The sequence below is a fragment of the Bos taurus genome, chromosome 6, assembly GCF_002263795.3.
Source record: "Bos taurus isolate L1 Dominette 01449 registration number 42190680 breed Hereford chromosome 6, ARS-UCD2.0, whole genome shotgun sequence".
Classification (NCBI taxonomy): Eukaryota; Metazoa; Chordata; class Mammalia; order Artiodactyla; family Bovidae; genus Bos; species Bos taurus.
In genome coordinates, this window is record NC_037333.1 from 87,247,123 (window position 1) to 87,267,736 (window position 20,614).

Sequence of the window (20,614 nt, forward strand, 5' to 3'; positions counted from 1 at the left end):
TTTTAATTTGTAATAGAATTCTTGCAAGCTAGACATTACCTCACTGTCTCATTAGAAGCTTTGCCATTATTCCTAATTCATTCTGGTGATATATTTTTCAAGTGGTGGTAAGTAGAATCATACGGGGGTGTGTGTGCACTCAGTTTCTTAGTCAGTGTCCGACTCTTTGCAACCCCATGAACAGTAGTCCACCAGGTTCTTCTGTCCATGGAATTTTCCAGGCAAGAAATACTGGAGTGGGTGGCCATTTCCTATTCTAGGGGATCTTCTGGACTCAGGGATCTAACCCACATCTACTGTGTCTCCTGCATTGGCAGGCAGATTCTTTACCACTGAGCCACCTGGGAAACCCTATGATATGGAGTGATGGGTCATAATTTTTTTTTTTTTTTTTTGCTTTGACTTGAGAATTTCTGATTAGATACAGAATGCCTTTCTCTTTTTAGCTTTATTTTGATGAACTTTTACTTCTAAGTCCTGCCTCCTATTAGTATCTGTTTATCTGTTTAATGTCTTTTATCCTAAGACTTCCTATGCCTTTAAATGTGGTTGCTGCTGTTGTTGCTGTTGCTAAGTCGCTTCAGTCGTGTCTAACTCTGTGCGGCCCCATAGACGGCAGCCCACCAGGTTCCACCGTCCCTGGGATTCTCTAGGCAAGAACACTGAAGTGGGTTACCATTTCCTTCTCCAATGCATGAAAGTGAAAAGTGAAAGTGAAGTCGCTCAGTCGTGCCCGGCTCTTAGCGACCCCATGGATTGCAGCCTACCAGGCTCCTCTGTCCATGGGATTTTCCAGGCAAGAGTACTGGAGTGGCAAACTCACAAAGTGTGACTAGCATCTCTGCCCTGAACTATGCAAAGGTTTGGGAAAGATAGCCCTTTCAGGATCCTGAACACAGGATCCAGGTTTAAACACACACATGTCTGAACCTACGACCTTAATCCAAGACCAAAGAATCCTATTTTAAAAGATTTCTCCAAGCAGCTTTTTCTTGTATCTCACAATCTGCAACAATTTAAGGCAGAGATATGTAACAGAGAGCTGAATTTTCAGCTCCTTGAGCCTATTATGTCATTTAAAAACAACCTCTGTGATATTGGACAAGCCATTGAATTTCGTGCCTTGGTATCGACTGGAAATAATTGTACACTATGACTTAACAAGTCTGTTGTGGTTTCCCATAGCTGTCGTGCTGTGAAGGTCCAATCTGATAACTTATGCAAACAAAGACCCTTCACAGACTTTCCCCACACCTGACCCTCATCTCTGTTACTCTCCTAAATCACCTTTATCCCTTTCTCATAATTGTACAAACCTATAAGTTAGTTACATATTAGGCACGATTTCTCTATTAGCGACTTCCAACAAAGCACATTCTTCTTGTTAGAATCACTGAGTTTTTCTTTCAGGTTCATTCCTTTCTCCTTCTAATTACAGCATGAATTCACATTTCCACAATTCCAGAGAGGATTTCTTGCAAGCTAAAAGGTCTTTGCAAGAACTCACGGATCAGGGTCCACTTTGGAGAACGGGAGGGTTTTCGCAGTCTGCATGCAGCCTGCAATGAACTCTTTATCCCTAAGAGAATGTTACAACAATAAGGTTTACCGAATGCTTACTATGTACCAATCACCACCCCAGGCATTTTGCACAGACACACTCATTCTCAGATTACCCGGTGACTATTATCAGCCTTATCTGTAGTTTACAATGAAATCCCAGACATAGGGAAGCTCAATCACCTGCCCAAAGTATGGAGCCAGGCAATCAAAGACGCAGTATTAGTCATAGTGATGCTTTCCTTTGCTGCACACGGATTCTGAATTTCACAAGGAGGTATCCGGATGCCCCTTATCGGGATATGAATACTTTCTTTGGGCTCCCAGCAGCTGGCTGCTGCCCCCTGGAGAGTGACGTTACATCGGAGGGGGGCCAGGAGGCAGAGGGCGAGCCAGCGTGCGAGCACACAGCCCCAAGCGTGAAGCCTGCAGGCAGGCGCCGGCAGGGTCCGAGACGCCAGGCGGTGGCAGGTGGAACCGGGACAGGATCATCGGAACCTGTTGCTGAAACCCAGCCAGGACACTTCGACGCCGCTGGGGCTCTGCCCTGGGCGTGGTCTGCAGGTAGGGGAGCGGGTCAGACTGGGCTGGGAACCCCAGTGCCCGCGGCTGGCTTGGATGATTCGCATTAGCGATTGGGGAGTGTTATCTTGGATTTTGCGACTTTATTCTTTCCACTTTCCCCAAATCCCTTCCTAATCCCACGGGGCACTGTCTGTGGACTCCCTTTGGTCACCAGCGTGACTTTTTGGGGCTTCTGTGCCCAGGCTGTCCAGACCACTGATGCCTCTTCCCAGGCTGCTAGTGCTGGGATGGGGCTAGGAACCGGGAAGAGGGAGCCACTTAAAACCCCTCCATAGCAACCCCCAGCCCCCTTTTAAAATAACTTTCCTGTTGAGTCTTCTTGAAGTCCATGCCGGATACTAGCGAGTTTTCTAAACTTCTGTCTACATTTGTGATGATTTAAGCAATGATCTTTGGGTATGTGAGTGAGGCTGCATCTTGTATGCTTTTATTTGCCAGAAAGGCTAAAATGTGTTTTTTTATCCAGGTCCAGCACAGAGCCTCCACTGAAGGCTCTTGGAGAGATTTTTGTAAAGCTCTTTCTAGGGTGTGAGAAAGAATTTCCAGACAATGCCAAGGTTAGCCTGTCTTTTACCAAAACTCCAGGCATTTGCCAGAAGTTCAGCCCTTGGTCAAAGACAGTGTCCGGTGTGGAAAACCAGGAGCATTCTCTGCTCTGCGCTATGGTTTTTGTTTAAAGACAGAACTATAAACTAAGAAACAAAGATTCATTTGCTTATCCCTTCTTTTGCCCTCAGCTAGACTAGGTATTTCAAAAAATTATTTATTTTAAAGAGTCAAATCTAAAGATGGCATGTTGTAAGAATATGATAGATTTCTTTTCTGATCAAAGTATTAAAAGTTATTTTAACCATGTGTCTAAATTTCTCTTTCCATTATACATCCAAATCATTTTCAACTGATAATGACCAAAGAGGGGAAAGATAGGCAAATTCTGGTTTGTAATGTGTAAACACATTTCTGTTTCCAGCTTCAACTCTAACTATGTAAACCGAAGTAGCTTGTGTAAAATCATCTTAATATTTTAAGTTATGATTGAATTTGCAAAATTGCTGTGAAATGCTCAAGATAGAACCATTACCATGAACAGAGAGTTGAGTGGCAACTGTAAACAGAGTTTGGTTAGCGTCTTTCATCTGTTAAAAGCTGCTATCATTTAGGAGAACAGGTCTTCACTGTATACTGCATTATCATCATTAAAAAGTAGTTGTTATAATAACCTAAAATGTAATTTCAATATTGCTTGATGATGCATTAATGTGTTATTCATATGTTATCTTCTGCTTTTTTATTAGCATAAATATTTTTCTAAAATCCATATCATCCAAGAAGATCTTCCTAATAGCCATTTTTCTTGATGTCCATAGGCATCTTCAGGAAAGTTTGAATCTCAAACATTTTTTTCTTAGTCTATCATCTATCTGTCTATTTTATCTTACATTTTTATTCCTGAGCATTTTATGAATAAATTATGAAGTATTTAAAAGTCTGTATTAGAAATTTGTTGTCTTGTTTTTATGATTCTTTAAGTCATAGCTCCTTTTAAGTACACCAGTATTCTTTTTTTACAGATTCAAAGGCTGTAGAATGTATAGATATAAATTTACTATTAACCAGTGAATGATTTGCTCCTGCAAAAATTGTTTATTGTTCTTGTATTTATTATTATTTATCAGTGTGTGTGATTGCTGATAAAAAAATTCATGAAAATGACTCTCTGATAAATATTCATGAATGTTTTCACTGTAGTGCCCTAGAGTGGATCTCCAGCTGTAATACAGACATAAGAATAACTGTTCCTCAAAGCATCATATATTAAAAAATAATCATTTTGTAAAATATTACTTTCCTTATTCTGGAGAGGGTAAGTTGATTTTAAATGAAAACTTTAAAACTGTTGTACATATTGAAAGAAAGATAAATATAACCTCATGTTCCTAAAACAGATCTATATAGTTTTATATTAATCTTACCAAGTAGTTCTCTTAAAGACATGAATTTTATGCCTGCGATTAGCCTGCTGTTGACAGCTGATTTTTCTTTCCTTCCTAATTACCTTTAGTTTTAAGTTCTAGCTCTGGGGGATAAACTGGCTCTTAAATGAATTTTCCAATTGCCTTGAAACTGAACATTCGGAGTCTAGAAGGTCCCTTACTCTATCAAACCAAAGGCAGATGGAAAGATACTGCCCCAGCAATGAGTTACAATGGTCACCACAACAGACAGCTTTTTTGAATGAGTTTCATGGAAATGGCAACCCACTCCAGTGTTCTTGCCTGGAGAATCCCAGGGATGGAGGAGCCTGGTGGGCTGCCGTCTATGGGGTCACACAGAGTCGGACACTACTGAAGTGACTTAGCAGCAGCAGCAGCAGCATGTCCTTTAAGCATCTTGTGGAATTCTGAGATACCAGAGTTACAAAAATGAAGAGATAAAGTTCTTTTCTCAGTCAGGCTTCTCATTGGCTCTGTGCCTAAGGCAAATCATTTAACTTGAGTCTAAATTTCTCAAATATAAATGGATAAGTTAGAATATGCTTTCTAAAATCTTTTCACCCCTCTGGGTTTCCATTTCCCAGGCAAGAGTACTGGAGTGGGGTGCCATTGCCTTCTCCGATGATAAGAGGGCAGACGACCCAGGGTGAGAAGTCACAGATATCCTTGTTTTGCTACTTGAAAGCAGCCACCCTTAGGCAAGGCCCTGAAAATTCTATAAAATCATTATCTCCTGTCTCCACTGGGCGATTAGAAGGAATGAATGGAGCGGTATAGGTGACTGTGCTGGGTGCAGCCTCTGGCACAGCATTGTTCTTTAGGACACCCATCTCTGACAGATCTAAAGTCTTTCCTGTCTCCAGTGGGGAGGAGATGAGAGAAGTGCATAGAAATTCCTTCCATGTGTTCAAGTGGCTGTTACCAGTACATGCATGCGTGCTAAGTTGCTTCAGTCATGTCTGACTTCACGACCCTATGGGCTGTAGCCTATCAGGCTCCTCTGTCCATGGGATTTTACAAGCAAGAATACTGGAGTGGGTTGCCATTTCCTTCTCTGGGGGAGCTTCCTGACCCAGGGATCAAACCTGTATCTCTTGTGTCTCCTGCATTGGCAGCAAGTTCTTTACCACTAGCCCCCCCCCTCCCCCCGGGGAAGCCCTACCAGTGCAGCTTCCCCAGGATGTATCAAGGATTGGGACACAGGATGATCAGAGCTTCAGGCATGGGGTGAATGCCTCTTTGATATTTCACCAACTCTCCCCTCATACACAAAAAGTCAAAATGAGTCAGAACAGCACAAAAGTCAAGCTCCATGCCACACAGACTGAGAAGACAAGCCCTATTCCAGTTCCCTGCCAACCTGGGTGTAGTTCTGTTCCAGTTTAACACACCAGACACATTATATCAGGGGAATCATAACAGCTGCAGAATCCCAATCACACCACTGCAGTAATTTAAAGAAAGAAAGAAACTACAAACAAAATAACACCTGAAATGCCAAGAAATTGGTTCTCTCTTAACTTTGTTGCTACTGAAAATTTAACATGTCTAAACACTACCAATATTTCTGATTTTCTTTTTGGGCTGTTGAGAGGCTTCATTTAAGTGTCTGCATAAAATCTGGGTTCCACTGAGGCACTTACAGACTAAGGCATCTTCTGCTGGAACTAATGCATCTTTGAATTGCAGTTGACCTTCATTTTCAAAATTCTAAAGGGTCTACCAAGCATATGAGAATATTTTAGTTCTGCTTGTTTTGGAAAACAGTTTCTGAAAGTCAAATGAGATAGTGAGAGCTAATCTTCAGTGAGTTTTGTCGATAAGGAAACAGAGGCTTGGAAATGATTTTGCCCAAAGTAAGCTAGACTGAGGAATTGGGATAATGAATTCATGTAGCCTTCAAGTCCATGAGCTTAAATTCAATCCTGCAGGGCCCCTGAGTACATAGTAATAGCAGCTTACAATCAAAGTACTTATTTCTGCATATGCCAAGCCTTTCTAAACAAACAAAGCTGCATTCTTAGGAAGAAATAAATATTACAGGCTTGATTAAGTTTCTTATAAACCAAAATAGGAAACATTCATTACTTGTGAAACTTTTTCAAATGCCTATACCTAAGTCCCACCACTGGACATAAATTGATCTGGAGTTAGCTCTAAGTATTTGTATTTTTTATTTCACTTAGAAATGAAAAGAATCTGCATGCTTACTCTTAAGTGAAAATAATGGGTCCCAACCCACATTGCTGTTTTCAGAAATAGATAGAAGAAACTCAAGTATTATCTGGGAAAAGAGATATTTAAAGAAAACAGGGCAAGGGGATAAAGATTTTGTGAATCCATTCTCCTCAGAACTCCAGCCAAATCAAATAGTTGTGTATATTAGTTTATTTCCTGTGAACATAAAACTCAATAAGGGGAAATTTCAGATCAAGAAGTTGCTCATGACTTTAAAGATTCTCCTTTTCTTCGGGGAAGAAAACAGCAGGGATCTGTAAGTTTTGCAAACTACTTCTTTCACAGAGCATCATCTCACACATCCTGTCTCCTTGCAAAACTGAGACATTTAGAGAGGTGTCACCTGAACTCTCCTACTTTCCTTTAAAGTAGGGTATCTTATTTAATGGCTTTTCTTAAAGACTCAAATAAACTGAAGTGAACTGAAAGAACCTAAAGTTTCTAACTTTTCCTTTACCATTTCATCCCTGTCCCTGCAATCTTACACAATGGTATTAAAGTGAAGGTAGGCTCGCTAGGGACTCAGCTTCCTACCCTTATAAGCAGAGTGCATTGCATGATTAACAGGTACCCTCTAGTAGAGTTTGGCCTTCTCTGGTAGCTCAGATGGTAAAGTGTCTGCCTACAACGAGAGTTTGGCCTTCTCTGGTAGCTCAGATGGTAAAGTGTCTGCCTACAACGCAGGAGACCCAGGTTCAATCCCTGGGTTGGGAAGATCCTCTGGAGAAGGAAATGGCAACTCACTCCAGTACTCTTGCCTGGAAAATCCCATGGATGGAGGAGTGTGGTAGGCTACAGTCCATGGGGTCACAAAGAGTTGGACATGATTCTCTAGTAGAGTTTATAGCCTCTTGCTTCCTCGGTCTTTTACTCATATCCCCTGGTTGCCTTTCTGGAATTCCCCATCCTCAACAGGTTTGCAAAGTCTTTTTGTCCTTGGATGGCTGCTGATGTCATCAATATCACAGTGCTCCTTCAGGCTTGAAAGTCTTTGGCTAGAATCCTGCTGCTTTGAGGAGATTTGTTCTCTTTGTCGCCACTTCTTTCCCTTGGAAAAGCTGCTTTGAGTGGTTTCTGACCCAGAGCACGGTTCACACTTCTCCCACAACTGGCAGCCCTGGGGGTTCACTGCAGACTGTGAGGAGCCTGCCCAAGTACCCCATCCTGAGCGTGCAGTTCATCATATTTTGATTGTCCAGGTTTTAGGAACTTCTAATTCAAGTTTTTCTATAGAAGCAGGCCCTCGAAGTGTCTACAGTCTGCAAGCCTGATGAATTTTGAGTTCATGCTTAGTGCTCATTCCCCTTGTCCTTATGTGGTGCCTCCAGCCCGGAACATTCCAAGCTCAGACCTCCTTACAGGTTTTGGACTTGCCTTCTCCCCACCTGAGAACCTCAAACGTCAGAGCTGCACAGGCAGGGATCAGGTCTGGTGTGCTCCTAAGGCTACTTGTCCTCACAGTGTCCTCTGGTCTGTGCCTGAGCTACTGAGACTACCTTTGTGTCTGTGTTCTCTTGCTTCTGAGCTTCCTCTCCCTAAGGAGAATGTAAACTCCACAAGAGATCAACTTGATGCTTTTACATTAACTCCTGGCTTCAGTGTCTAGAACAATGTGGCACACAGTAGAGACTCAGCAAATATTTGCCTAGTGAAAATTTCATTTCCATTAACCCATCAGATTCTCCTGTATCCTTTTGCATATCCAATCAAGATGCTAAAACTTCAGTCTTTAAATCCCATTCTTCCTTTATGCTTTTTTATCCTCCTTTCCACTCATCCTAGCTTAACTAAAAGGTCAATCTGTACATATTTTTTCATTTCATGTGGCAGAAAAAGCTTTTAAAAAGCCACTTAGTTACCACTGACTGCACTATTTGAATATATGTGGGTTCCATGGTATCTGTGTATGTGGATTTTTAAAAATAATCTGGGCCTAAGCACTAAGAAAGACTAAAATATGGTAAAAAATACTACAACATTTACTTTTAAGTAAAGTTAAATCCACCCATTCTATTATTGTAATCAGCATATTATAATTTCATCTTTAAAATATTTTGTTTTTAAAATATATGCATATGTAATTTTATATAAGTGCCCAAATTATATCATATTCTGTGGCTACTAAATTCTTAATTCTTCAGTTTACTTTGGTAATTGCCTCTGCCCACTCTTTTCTCCTCTGTTACTGAATCATAAGTAACTCATGTTGGCAATTGAGTTCTATTATTCTAGCTTTTCCTGTGCTTTTTATAACCATTCACATGTATACATATGAACACATGCTTGTGTATATACACATGCACAATCTTTTTATTTCCAGTTTTCAAAATTGTATAATTTTTCTTATTCATTAACACTTCATGAAAAGCCCTTCATTGCAACTGTTCAGTTCAGTCACTCAGTCATGTCCGACTCTTTGCAACCCCATGGACTGCAGCATGCCAGACTTCCCTGTCCATCACCAACTCTGAGAGCTTGCTCAAACTCATGTCCATTGAGTCAGTGATGCCATCCAACCATCTCATCCTCTGTCATCCCCTTCTAGTCTTGCCTTAAATCTTTCCCAGCATCAGGGTTTTTTACGAGTCAGGTCTTTTCCAATGAGTCAGTTCTTTACATCAGTTGGCTAAACTATTGGAGCTTCAGTTTCAGCATCAGTCCTTCCAATGAATATTCAGGACTGATTTCCTTTAGGATTGACTGGATTGATCTCCTTGCAGTCCAAAGGACATTCAAGAGTCTTCTCCAAAACCACAGTTCAAAAGCAACTATTCTTCAGCACTCAACCTTCTTTATGGTCCAACTTTCACATCCATACATGACTACTGGAAAAACCATAGCTTTGACTAGATGGACCTTTGTTGGCAAAGTCATGTCTCTGCTTTTTAATATGCTGTCTAGGTTGGTCATAGCTTTTCTTCCAAGGAGCAAGCATCTTTTAATTTCATGGCTGAAGTCACCATCTGAAGTGATTTGGGAGCCCAAAAAACTAAAGTCTCTCACTATTTCCATTGTTTCCCCATCTATTTGCCATGAAGTAAGTGATGGGACTAGATGCCATGATCTTGGGTTTTTGAATGTTGAGTTTTAAGCCAGCTTCTTCACTCTCCTCTTTCACTTTCATCAAGAGACTCTTTAGTTCTTCTTCACTTTCTGCCATAAGGGTGGGATCATCTGCATATCTGAGGTTATTGATATTTCTCCCGGCAATCTTGATTCCAGCTTGTGCTTCATCCAGTCCAGCATTTCTCATGATGTACTCTGCATAGAAGTTAAATAAGCAAGGTGACAAATACAGCCTTGACATACTCCTTTCACAATTTGGAAACAGTCTGTTGTTTCATGTCCAGTTCTAGCTGTTGCTTCTTGACCTGCATACAGATTTCTCAGGAGGCAGGTAAGATGGTCTGGTATTTCCATCTCTTGAACAATTTAATAGTTTGCTGTGATCCACACAGTCAATGGCTTTGGTGTAGTTAATGAAGCAGAAATAGATGTTTTTCTGGAACTCTCTTGCTTTTCCAAAATTCAACAGATGTTGGCAATTTGATCTCTGATTCCTCTGCCTTTTCTAAATCCAGCTTGAACATCTGGAAGTTCTCAGTATATGTACTATTCTCGTTTGGAGAATTTTGAGCATTACTTTACTAGTGTGTGAAATGAGTGCAACTGTGCGATAGTTTGAACATTCTTTGGCATTGCCTTTCTTTGGGATTGGAATGAAAACTGGCCTTTTCCAGTCCTGTGGCCACTGCTGAGTTTTCCAAATTTGCTGGCATATTGAGTGCAGTACTGTAACAGCATCTTCTTTTAGAATTTGAAATAGCTCAACTGAAATTCCATCACCTCCACTAACTATATTCATAGTGATGCTTCCTAACACCCACTTGACTTAGGCTTCCAGGATGTCTGGCTCTAGGTGAATAACCACACCATCATGGTTATCTGGGTCATGAAGGTCTTTTTTGTACAGTTCTTGTGTATTCTTGCCACCTCTTCTTAAGATCTTCTGTTTCTGTTAGGTCCATGCCATTTCTGTCCTTTATAGTGCCCATCTTTGCATGAAATGTTCACTTGGTATTTCCAATTTTCTTGATGAGATCTCTAGTCTTTCCCATTCTATTGTTTTTCTCTATTTCATTGTTATTCACTTAAGCAGGCTTTCTTTTCTCTCCTTGTCATTCTCTGGAACTGTATTCAGTTGGGTGAATCTTTCCCTTTCTCCTTTGCCTTTTGCTTCTTTTATTTTCTCAACTATTTGTAAGGCCTCCTCATAAAATCACTTTGCCTTTTTGCATTTTTTCCTTGGGGATGGTTTTGGTCACTGCCTCCTATACAATATTATGAACCTCCATCCATAGTTCTTCAGGAACTGTGTATACCAGATCTAATCCCTTGAATCTATTCATCACCCCTACTGTATAATCATAAGGGATTTGATTTAGGTCATACCTGAATGATCTAGTGGTTTTCCTTACTTTCTTCAATTTAAGCCTGAATTTTGCAATAAGGAGCTGATGATCTGAGCCTCAGTCAGCTCCAGGTCTTGTTTATGATGAATGTATAGCTCCATGTATTTGCTCCATCTTTGGCTGCAAAAAAATATAATCAATCTGATTTCGTTGTTGACCATCTGGTGATGTCCATGCATAAAGTCATTGCTTGTGTTGTTGGAAAAGGGTGTTTGCTGTGACCATTGTGTTCTCTTTACAAAATTCTGTTAGCCTTTGGCCTGCTACATTTTGTAGTCCAAGGCCAACATGCCTGTTACTCCAGGTATCTCTTGACTTCCTACTTTTGCATTCCAATCCCCTGTGATGCAAGGACATCTTTTTTTGGTGTTAGTTTTAGAAGATCTTATAGGTCTTCACAGAACCATTCAACTTCATCTTCTTTAGCATTAGTATTTGGGACATAGACTTGGATTACTGTGATGTTGAATGGTTTGCCTTGGAAACAAACTGAGTTCATTTAATCATTTTTCAGATTGCACCTAAGTACTACATTTAGGAATATTTTGTTGACTATAAGGGTTACTCAATTTCTTCTAAGGGATTCTTGCCCACAGTAGTATATCTAATGGTCATCTGAATTAAATTTGCCTGTTCCCACCCATTTTAGTTCATTGATTGCTAAAATTTTGATATTCACTCTTACCCTCTCCTGCTTGACCACTTCCAATTTACCTTGACTCATGGACCTAACATTCCAGGTTCCTATGCAGTATTGTTCTTTACAGCATCGGAGTTTACTTTCACCACCAGACAGATTCACAACTGAGCATTGTTTCTGCTTTGGCCTAGCCTCTTCATTCTTTCTAGAGCTACTTCTCCTCTCTTTCCCAGTAGCATATTGGATACCTACTGACCTGGGGGGCTCATCTTACAGTGTCATATCATTTTTGCCTTTTCATTCTGTTCATGGGGTTTCAAGGCAAGAATACTGAAGTGATTTGTCATTCCCTTGTCCAGTAGACCACTGGAGCTTTATCAGAACTCTCCACCATGACTATAGTTAACAATATTGTTTTATATACTTAAAAGATTTAAGAGAGTAAATCTTAGCTGTTCTCACCACCAAGAAAAATGGTAATTATGTGAGGTAACTGACCCTAATGTGGTAATCATTTTGCAATATATATGCACATTGAATTTTAAAGACTTACACAATGCTATATCTTATAAAGCCAGGAAAAAAAATTTTTTTAATTAGCATGGAGACATTTGAACTCAGGCTTAAAGAGAGATTGAATTATATGGAATATTATACTGCTAATTTCCTCTTGAGCTCTTTGGTTTGTATTTCTTTAAAGCGGTATTCTGAATTTTAGAGGAAAAATGTTTTCATTCTGGAGTACTGAGGGAGACCCAGTGCTATACTTATATGTAACCTGAACCAGTATTAAATGGAGGCTAAATTGGGGTGATTAATAAAATTATAAAAATTTTAGATCAAACTAGAAAAAAAATGAATACAGGGTATCTTTTGCAATCATCAGATTGAAAAAAATTAGGAAGGCTATGTTCAAGCTGGTTTTAGAAAAGGCAGAGGAACCAGAGATCAAATTGCCAACATCCACTGGATCATGGAAAAAGCAAGAGAGTTCCAGAAAAACATTTACTTCTGCTTTTTTGACTATGCCAAAGCCTTTGACTGTATGGATCACAATAAACTGTGGGAAATTCTGAAAGAGATGGGAATACCAGACCACCTGATCTGCCTCTTGAGAAATTTGTATGCAGGTCAGGAAGCAACAGTTAGAAGTGGACATGGAACAACAGACTGGTTCCAAATAGGAAAAGGAGTACGTCAAGGCTGTATATTGTCACGCTTATTTAACTTATATGCAGAGTACATCATGAGAAACGCTGGACTGAAAGAAACACAATCTGGAATCAAGATTTTTGGGAGAAATATCAATAACCTCAGATATGCAGATGACACCACCCTTATGGCAGAAAGTGAAGAGGAACTAAAAAGCCTGTTGATGAAAGTGAAAGTGGAGAGTGAAAAAGTTGGCTTAAACCTCAACATTCAGAAAACGAAGATCATGGCATCCGGTCCCATCACTTCATGGGAAATAGATGGGCAAACAGTGAAACCAGTGTCAGACTTTATTTTTCTGGGCTCCAAAATCACTGCAGATGGTGACTGCAGCCATGAAATTAAAAGACGCTTACTCCTTGGAAGGAAAGTTATGACCAACCTAGATAGCATATTCAAAAGCAGAGACATTACTTTGCCAACAAAGGTTCGTCTAGTCAAGGCTATGGTTTTTCTAGTGGTCATGTATGGATGTGAGAGTTGGACTGTGAAGAAGGCTGAGTGCCTAAGAATTGATGCTTTTGAACTGTGGTGTTGGAGAAGACTCTTCCGAGTCCCTTGGACTGCAAGGAGATCCAACCAGTCCATTCTGAAGGAGATCAGCCCTGGGATTTCTTTGGAAGGAATGATGCTAAAGCTGAAAGTCCAGTACTTTGGCCACCTCATGCGAAGAGTTGACTCTTTGGAAAAGCGGAGGGACTGGGGGCAAGAGGAGAAGGGGATGACAAAGGATGAGATGGCTGGATGGCATCACTGACTCGATGGATGTGAGTCTGAGTGAACTCCGGGAGTTGGTGGACTGGGAGGCCTGGCGTGCTGCGATTCAGGGGGTCGCAAAGAGTCGGACACGACTGAGTGACTGATCTGATCTGATCTGATCAGAGCCAAGCACTAGAGCAATGGAAACTCTTATTTAGTTTGATCACTTTGGAAAGTGATGAAAGTGAAAGTGTTAGTCGCTCAGTCCTGTCTGACTCTTTGCGACCCCATGGACTGTAGCCTACCAGGCTCATCTGTCCATAGAATTCTCCAGGCAAGAATACTAGAGTGGGTTGCCATTTCCTTCTCCAGAGGATCTTCCTGACCCAGGGATCAAACCTGGGTCTCCTGCATTCCAGGCAGACCCTTTACCATATGAGCCACCAGGGAAGCCATCATATTTGGTAAAATTGAAAATGGACATGCTTGATATATGTACATAAGGAGACATGTATAATCTCATTGTCATAGAGTATTGATGAGAGCATTATCTGCAATTAGAAAATGGAAACAAGTCTCTAGAAAATGGATAAATGCTCATATGAGGAATACTACCACTAAGGACGAAGAGAAGCTGTCATGCATTGGTTAAATGGAGAGACTGGGAAGATTTGAGCACTGCTCTGTTTTAACTTGGGACTTGCCTGTTGGCTCAAATGATAAAGAATCTGCCTGCAATATGGGAGACCTGAGTTTGATCCCGCAGTCCCCTGGAGAAGGGGATGGCAACTCACTCCAGTGTTCTTGCCTGGAGAATTCAAGGGACTGAGGAGCCTGGTGGGCTGTATTCCTTGGGGTTACAAAGAGTTGGACAGACTGAGCGACTAACACTGTCATAACTTTAGACAGCTATTTATCCTGTAGCTCTGTAAAATATGGATAATACCTACCTCAACAGTTAAGTATAAACAAGTTAATGCATGTAATGTGTGTAGAACATTGGCTGTTACACAGAGAAAATTCATTAAGTGTTTTATTATTATTATTCAGAGAGTCAAAGAATGAACTAGATCTATCTATATGCACATGGAAGTATCTTGAAAAACACTATATTGAGTTAAAAAGAAAAAAGTTTCAGAATTAAATACTCACTATGGCCTGGAAAATCCCATGGATGGAAGGAGCCTGTTAGGCTGCAATCCATGGGGTCGCTGAGTCGGACATGACTGAGCGACTTCACTTTCACTTTTCACTTTCATGCATTGGAGAAGGAAATGGCAGCCCACTCCAGTGTTCTTGCCTGGAGAATCCCAGAGACGGGGGAGCCTGGTGGGCTGCCGTCTATGGGGTCGCACAGAGTCGGACACGACTGAAGTGACTTAGCATAGCATAGCATAGCATGATAACTAAAGATCCAGAGTAACCCAAATCCCCACAAATCAATACATTTTACTGCTTGCACATATTTGTAGGGAGAATGTAAAATGATTGCCTGAAGCCAAAAAGACAAAGCATTGGGAAGCTTTACTTCATCACATTTTATTTCATTTATAAAATAACAGTCTTGCAACAAATAAGATAGATATTAATACTTATCAATATGTAAGTCTTATCTATAATATTATGACCTTTATATTGATACTTAAAATGTTTCAAAAAATAAAAAGATAAAAATATAGTAAAAATTTTAAGTTGAAAAGTCAGAAAAATGTGGGGAAAGTTTTCTAAAAGTGTAAAAAAAAAATTAAAACATTATTTGATAAAAGCTTCATTTAAATAAGTAAGAAAAACACTAAGATTGATTTCATATATTAATGGACAAGTTTCATGCAAAATCAATTACCAAATAGAAAAAATATATAAATAGCTTAAATATTTATAAAGATTCTGTCATTTTAATAACAACTTTAAAAATGTTGAAGCAAAAATATAGTTTTGTTGATCTCTAACAACTAATGTCACTGATTCAATGGACGTGAGTTTGGGCAAACGCCAGGAGATAGAAAAGGACAGGGAAGACTGACATGCTGCAGTCCATGGGGTCGCAGAGTTGGACATAACTGAGTGACTGAACAGCAGTAGCTTATAACTAAATTTTTTAAAAATTATATTAGTGAAACAAGCACTGTATATCTTATGGTTGTGGCACTGTAAAGTTTTAGGTAATTTCAAAATAATTTAGTATAGATATAAAATAGTATTTAATCATCTGAAACATTTTTGAAATGCAGCTTTAATATAAATACTAGTAAATAAAAAATGCTGAATTAAACCCCCCATAAGCAATAATGTTTGGTTATGTTTAACATCCATTGCCCTTAGGATGTGTGTGTGCTGTTGCTCCAGTCATGTCCACGCAAAGAGTTTCTTTGCGACCCCATGGACTATAGCCCACCAGGCTCCTCTGTCCACGGGGATTTTCCAGGCAAGACTATTGGAGTGGGTTGCCGTGCCCTCCTCCAGGGAATCTTCCCAACCCAGTGATCAAACCTGTGTCTCTTAGGTCTCCTGCATTGGCAGGCAGGTTCTTTACCACTAGTGACACCTGGGAAACCCCTGCCCTTAGGGTAACCACCTAAGTTTTTGTTACAGCCTAAAAGGTGCTTTTTGATTCGATCCATATCTGCTTATTATGTGGAGCTTCCCTTGCATGATGCTATCTCTCCATCTCTAGGCTGTAACCAAAGTGAACTTCTGCCAGGGTCTCTTCCCTCTCAGTTTTGGTGAATATTGAATTCTGTAATTCTCACTGACCTCCCCCCACCCAAGTGGTATTCTCTGCCTCAATACGACTTATTCTTGACTTAATTTTTTCCCGCCCCCCCACAGGAGGCCTGTTCAGTCCAGGTTAGAGAGGTTTCTCTGATATGCTTGCCTTAGAGCTCAGGGTCCACACTCATACTAGTCATCATCCTTGTATTATAGTTAACTGACTACTGTTTGTCTTTTATGCAGGACTATTAGCTTTTTGAAGGCTGGTAAGTCTGAGTATTGTGTTTAGTTAATAGCAGAATATACTGAATGAATGCATGAATTAATGTATGAATGAATGAATAAAAATTATAGAAAAATATGCTGATGTGTTAGTAGTTGGGGTTCTATGAAGTTTTATACTTTATAATAATTTCTTTTCTGCCCACTTGAGTTTGGAGCCTTTTAGATATAGATGCAGCAGTTTAAGTCATGGAGACTTAAAATAATAGCTTTCTTACCCCTCTACACTGTTGGTGTGAGTGTAAATTGGTGAAGCCACATGGAGAACAGTATGGAGGTTCCTTAAAAAGCTGAGAATAGAGCTACTACCATGTGACCTGGCAATCCCACTCTGGAGCATGTATCTGGAAAAGATGAAAGCTCTAATTTGAAAAGATTCATATACCTCAGTGTTCATGGTGACACTATTTACAATAGCCAAGACACGGGAGCAACCTAAGTGTCTATTAACAGACAACTGGTTTAAAAATATTTGGCGTGTGTATACAATAGAATACTATGTAGACTTAACAAAGTGAAATATTGCCATCTGCAGGAAAGTGGATGGACCTAGAGAATATCATATTAAGGGAAGTAAGTAAGACAGAGGTAAATATTGTATGATATCATTTATATATTGAAACTAAAAACAAATACCAATGAACTTATTTACAAAATAGAAACAGACTCACAAACAGTGAGAACAATATTATGGTTACCAAAGGGGAAAGGGTGAGGGGAGGGATAAATTATTAATAGATACACGCTACTATATATAAAATAGATAAATAAGGACCTACTGTATAACACAGGGAACTATATTCAACATCTTGCAATAGACTATGATGAAGAAGAATCTGAAAAAAAATATTTATATCTATCTATCTGAACTTGAGATATATATATATATATTTTTAGCTGTGCCTCATGGCTTGTGGGATCTTAGTTCCCTAAGCAGGATTGAAACTTGCACCCTCGGCAGTGAAAGCAAGGAGTCCTAACCACTGGACTGCCAGGAAATTCCCTCCATCTATCTATTTGAATCACTTTTCATGTATACCTGAAACTAACACAATATTGTAAGTCAGCTATATTTCAATTAAAGAAACAGCTTTATTACTGATGAGACTGTGGGCAAGGGAATTTCCTCTAAAAGTTATTCCTAAATTGGACCATTTTCCACTTAATTCCTCAAATACAGGGAAACAACCCAGTTCACACAATTTATATGATTGTGAATACAGATCATATAATCCTTATAGGCAGCAAGTTCCAAAAGAGTAATAGAAAGGACAGATTCTTTAGCTTTTTTCTCCCAGATTCCTTAAGTCTTATGAGAGGAGTAAGTGACTGAAGCCTCAGAAGGCTCATCTGAGAAAATTTCTTTCAATATGGAAACATTTTAAGAGGAGGGGATTCTACCTCTGGTGGTAGTAATTTGGGTTTTCCAATTTTGTTTATATTTTCTGTATTTTCTAATTATCATGCACTCTTTTTAATTTGATATTTATTAATATCAAAAATATTAAGTTTTTGAAAAAAATAAGTTTGAAACGTAAGTTGCAATAGTAATTTTCCTTTGCTACTTATTATCTCACAAGTGTTAGTTGAGGCAATCTGCAATACATTTATATTCATGTGAAAGATCTCATGTGAGAGAATGAAAGAAGTACCTAATGGAAAAAATAAACAAATTTCTTGAAAATTAGCTAAAAGAAAAATATACATATTAATGATATACAACTGTACAAGGCCTCTTGTGTGAGAAAATTATGTTTTAAATGAAGTGATCGGTGGCAAGAGATATGAGCACTGAGGCTTTCTTTATAGTCCTTTGGTAATGTGACCAAAATTTTTTCCCTTATCTCCTTTTGCAATATGTTCACACTATTTTTCCACTTGTGATCAGTAATCTTGAGTTTCATTGAAGCTAATATGAACTTTTAGAGCTAGAAAGAACATTAGCCATAATTTTTCTTTTCTTCTTAATTTTATAGATTATCAAACTATAATGTATAAATATCAAACTAAAATGTATAAATATCAAGCCACATAACTTAGGGACAGCCAAGATGAGGTGTCACATTTCCTATCCTCCTACTTGATGTCTTTTCTGCTAGAGCATACATCCATCCACCACAAGGTCACAACTTTTGAGGATCTTGTAAAGAAAAATAGCAATACACCTTCCAACAGAGAAAAGGAAAACACTCCCCCTCCTCTGAACACTTTGTGAGTAAAGCATTAAGGAGTACTACTAGGTCAACTAACGTGTTCTCTGTGGAACATGTCATTAAAATTGAAAGCACTTATCTCATATGCAAATACTTAAAAACCTAGCTTTTAGGTTTGTGTTTAATAGTTTTAGTGCTCTGTTATACAACATAATTGGGTGGTTTTCTATATAAGTGAATAACAAGGATAACAGTGCAAAAGCAAAACTGTTTGAGTTTAGAGCTTGTCTTCTTAAAATTACTATTTGGAAACAAGAGCCACGGTACATTTAATTATATGGAATTTGACAGTTTCAAGATTGAGTTGTTTCTTTGATTATCCTTTTGTTATACCTTTGTGTCTTCATAAAGGATATGTGTATGTTCCAATGCATTCAGTATGGACAAATTTTAATATAGCTTGCTAGGATACTGTGCAATAAGGCTTTTGAGAGTGGTTAAATTGGAGAAGGCAAAAGCACCCCACTCCAGTACTGTTGCCTGGAAAATCCCATGGATGGAGGAGCCTGATAGGCTGCAGTCCATGGGGTCGATGGGAGTCGGACACGACTGAGCGACTTCACTTTCACTTTCCACTTTCATGCATTGGAGAAGGAAATGGAAACCCACTCCAGTGTTCTTGCCTGGAGAGTCCCGTGGATGGAGAGGCCTGGTAGGCTGCAGTCCATGGGGTCACACAGAGTTAGACACGAGTGAAGCGACTTAGCAGCATTTTGGTTAATATGGGCAAAAGGACCTAAGAAGCTATCTTTTAACTAAAGCTGTAGAACATAGACTACCATGGATCTACAGAATGTTATTTGCTGTTTATTTTAAAGAGATGGAAAATGTTTGATAGGGGAATTTTTTAAACTATAACAATTGTAGCCTTGAACATGATAGTATTTGATAACTAAGATTTAACTTACAAAGTGTGATCCACGAGCTGTGTTCTCTTGGGTTCATAAGTTCATGTTTATATCAAGAATTCCAAATATCAGTTATTAGACCTTGCAGATTTTGTATTAGCTGAAGAGAATGCTAGCCTTTGAGGTGAGATAGATATAAGCTCAGTTTAGAATAAAGCTATAGTCACACACTACTTAATGGCCTTTATCTGAATACCAAAAAGTTGGGGGGAAGACTTCCACATTTCTAGTTCATTTTTAAAAATCTATTTTTAATTAGAGGATAATTACCTTACAATATTGTGTTCATTTCTGTCATATATCAACTTGAATCAGCCACAGGTATACATATGTCCCCTCCTTCTTAAACCTTCCTCCCACTTTCCTCCCACCTCCCATCCCATCCCACGCCTCTAGGTTGTCAGAGAGCATCAGATTTGAGCTCCCTGAGTCATACAGCAAATTCCCACTGGTTATCTACTTTACATATGGTAATGTATATGTTTTAATGCTACTCTCTCAGTTTCTCCCACCCTCTCTTTCACTCACTGTGTCCACAATTCTATTCTCGATAGGAGCAATTATTTTATAGACATCTAATTAAAACTGTTCTCACATTAGTATCTCCTTACCTGGAAAACCAGTACCAGTGAATTTTCTTTGTCTATGCAAGACATTTATGTAGCCATAGAAGACAGAACTGTAATAGTAATATAAATAAAAGGAAAATCATATCAGTAAAGGTTGACCAAGTGGATACAGTAATTGCAGAAGAAACAATTTGATATCATCAGTGATAAATCTAGTGCCCACAGGTCAAGTTATAAGAAAAGGGATTTAAATAGGGCACTATTTCCAATTGAAATGCATCATTCACTTGTACTAGAGTTATCTAAGATAAAATAACAAGTTTTTTTCCTTCTTCCCACAACTTTCCCATGTAGTGTGTTATTTTTGCACATCAAATATGAAATTTAACCCTAGGTTGGTGGCACAGTGGTAAAGAATCTGCCTACCAATGCAAAAGATACAGGACATACAAATTTGATCCCTGGGTTGGGAAGATCCCCTGGAGAAGGAAATGAAAGCCACTCCAGTATTCTTGCCTGGAAAATTCCAT

General features: G+C 39.2%; 1 protein-coding gene across 1 annotated transcript in view; it reads left to right on the forward strand.

Annotated features, from left to right (window-relative positions):
- The first annotated feature begins 1,843 nt into the window (after positions 1-1,843).
- Positions 1,844-20,614, forward strand: part of NPFFR2 (neuropeptide FF receptor 2) — a 76,279-nt gene continuing 57,508 nt past the window's right edge. The window contains exon 1 of the mRNA XM_005208126.5: positions 1,844-2,124. The gene's annotated coding sequence lies outside the window, so the exon portion shown is untranslated. The remainder of the gene's footprint in view (positions 2,125-20,614) is intronic.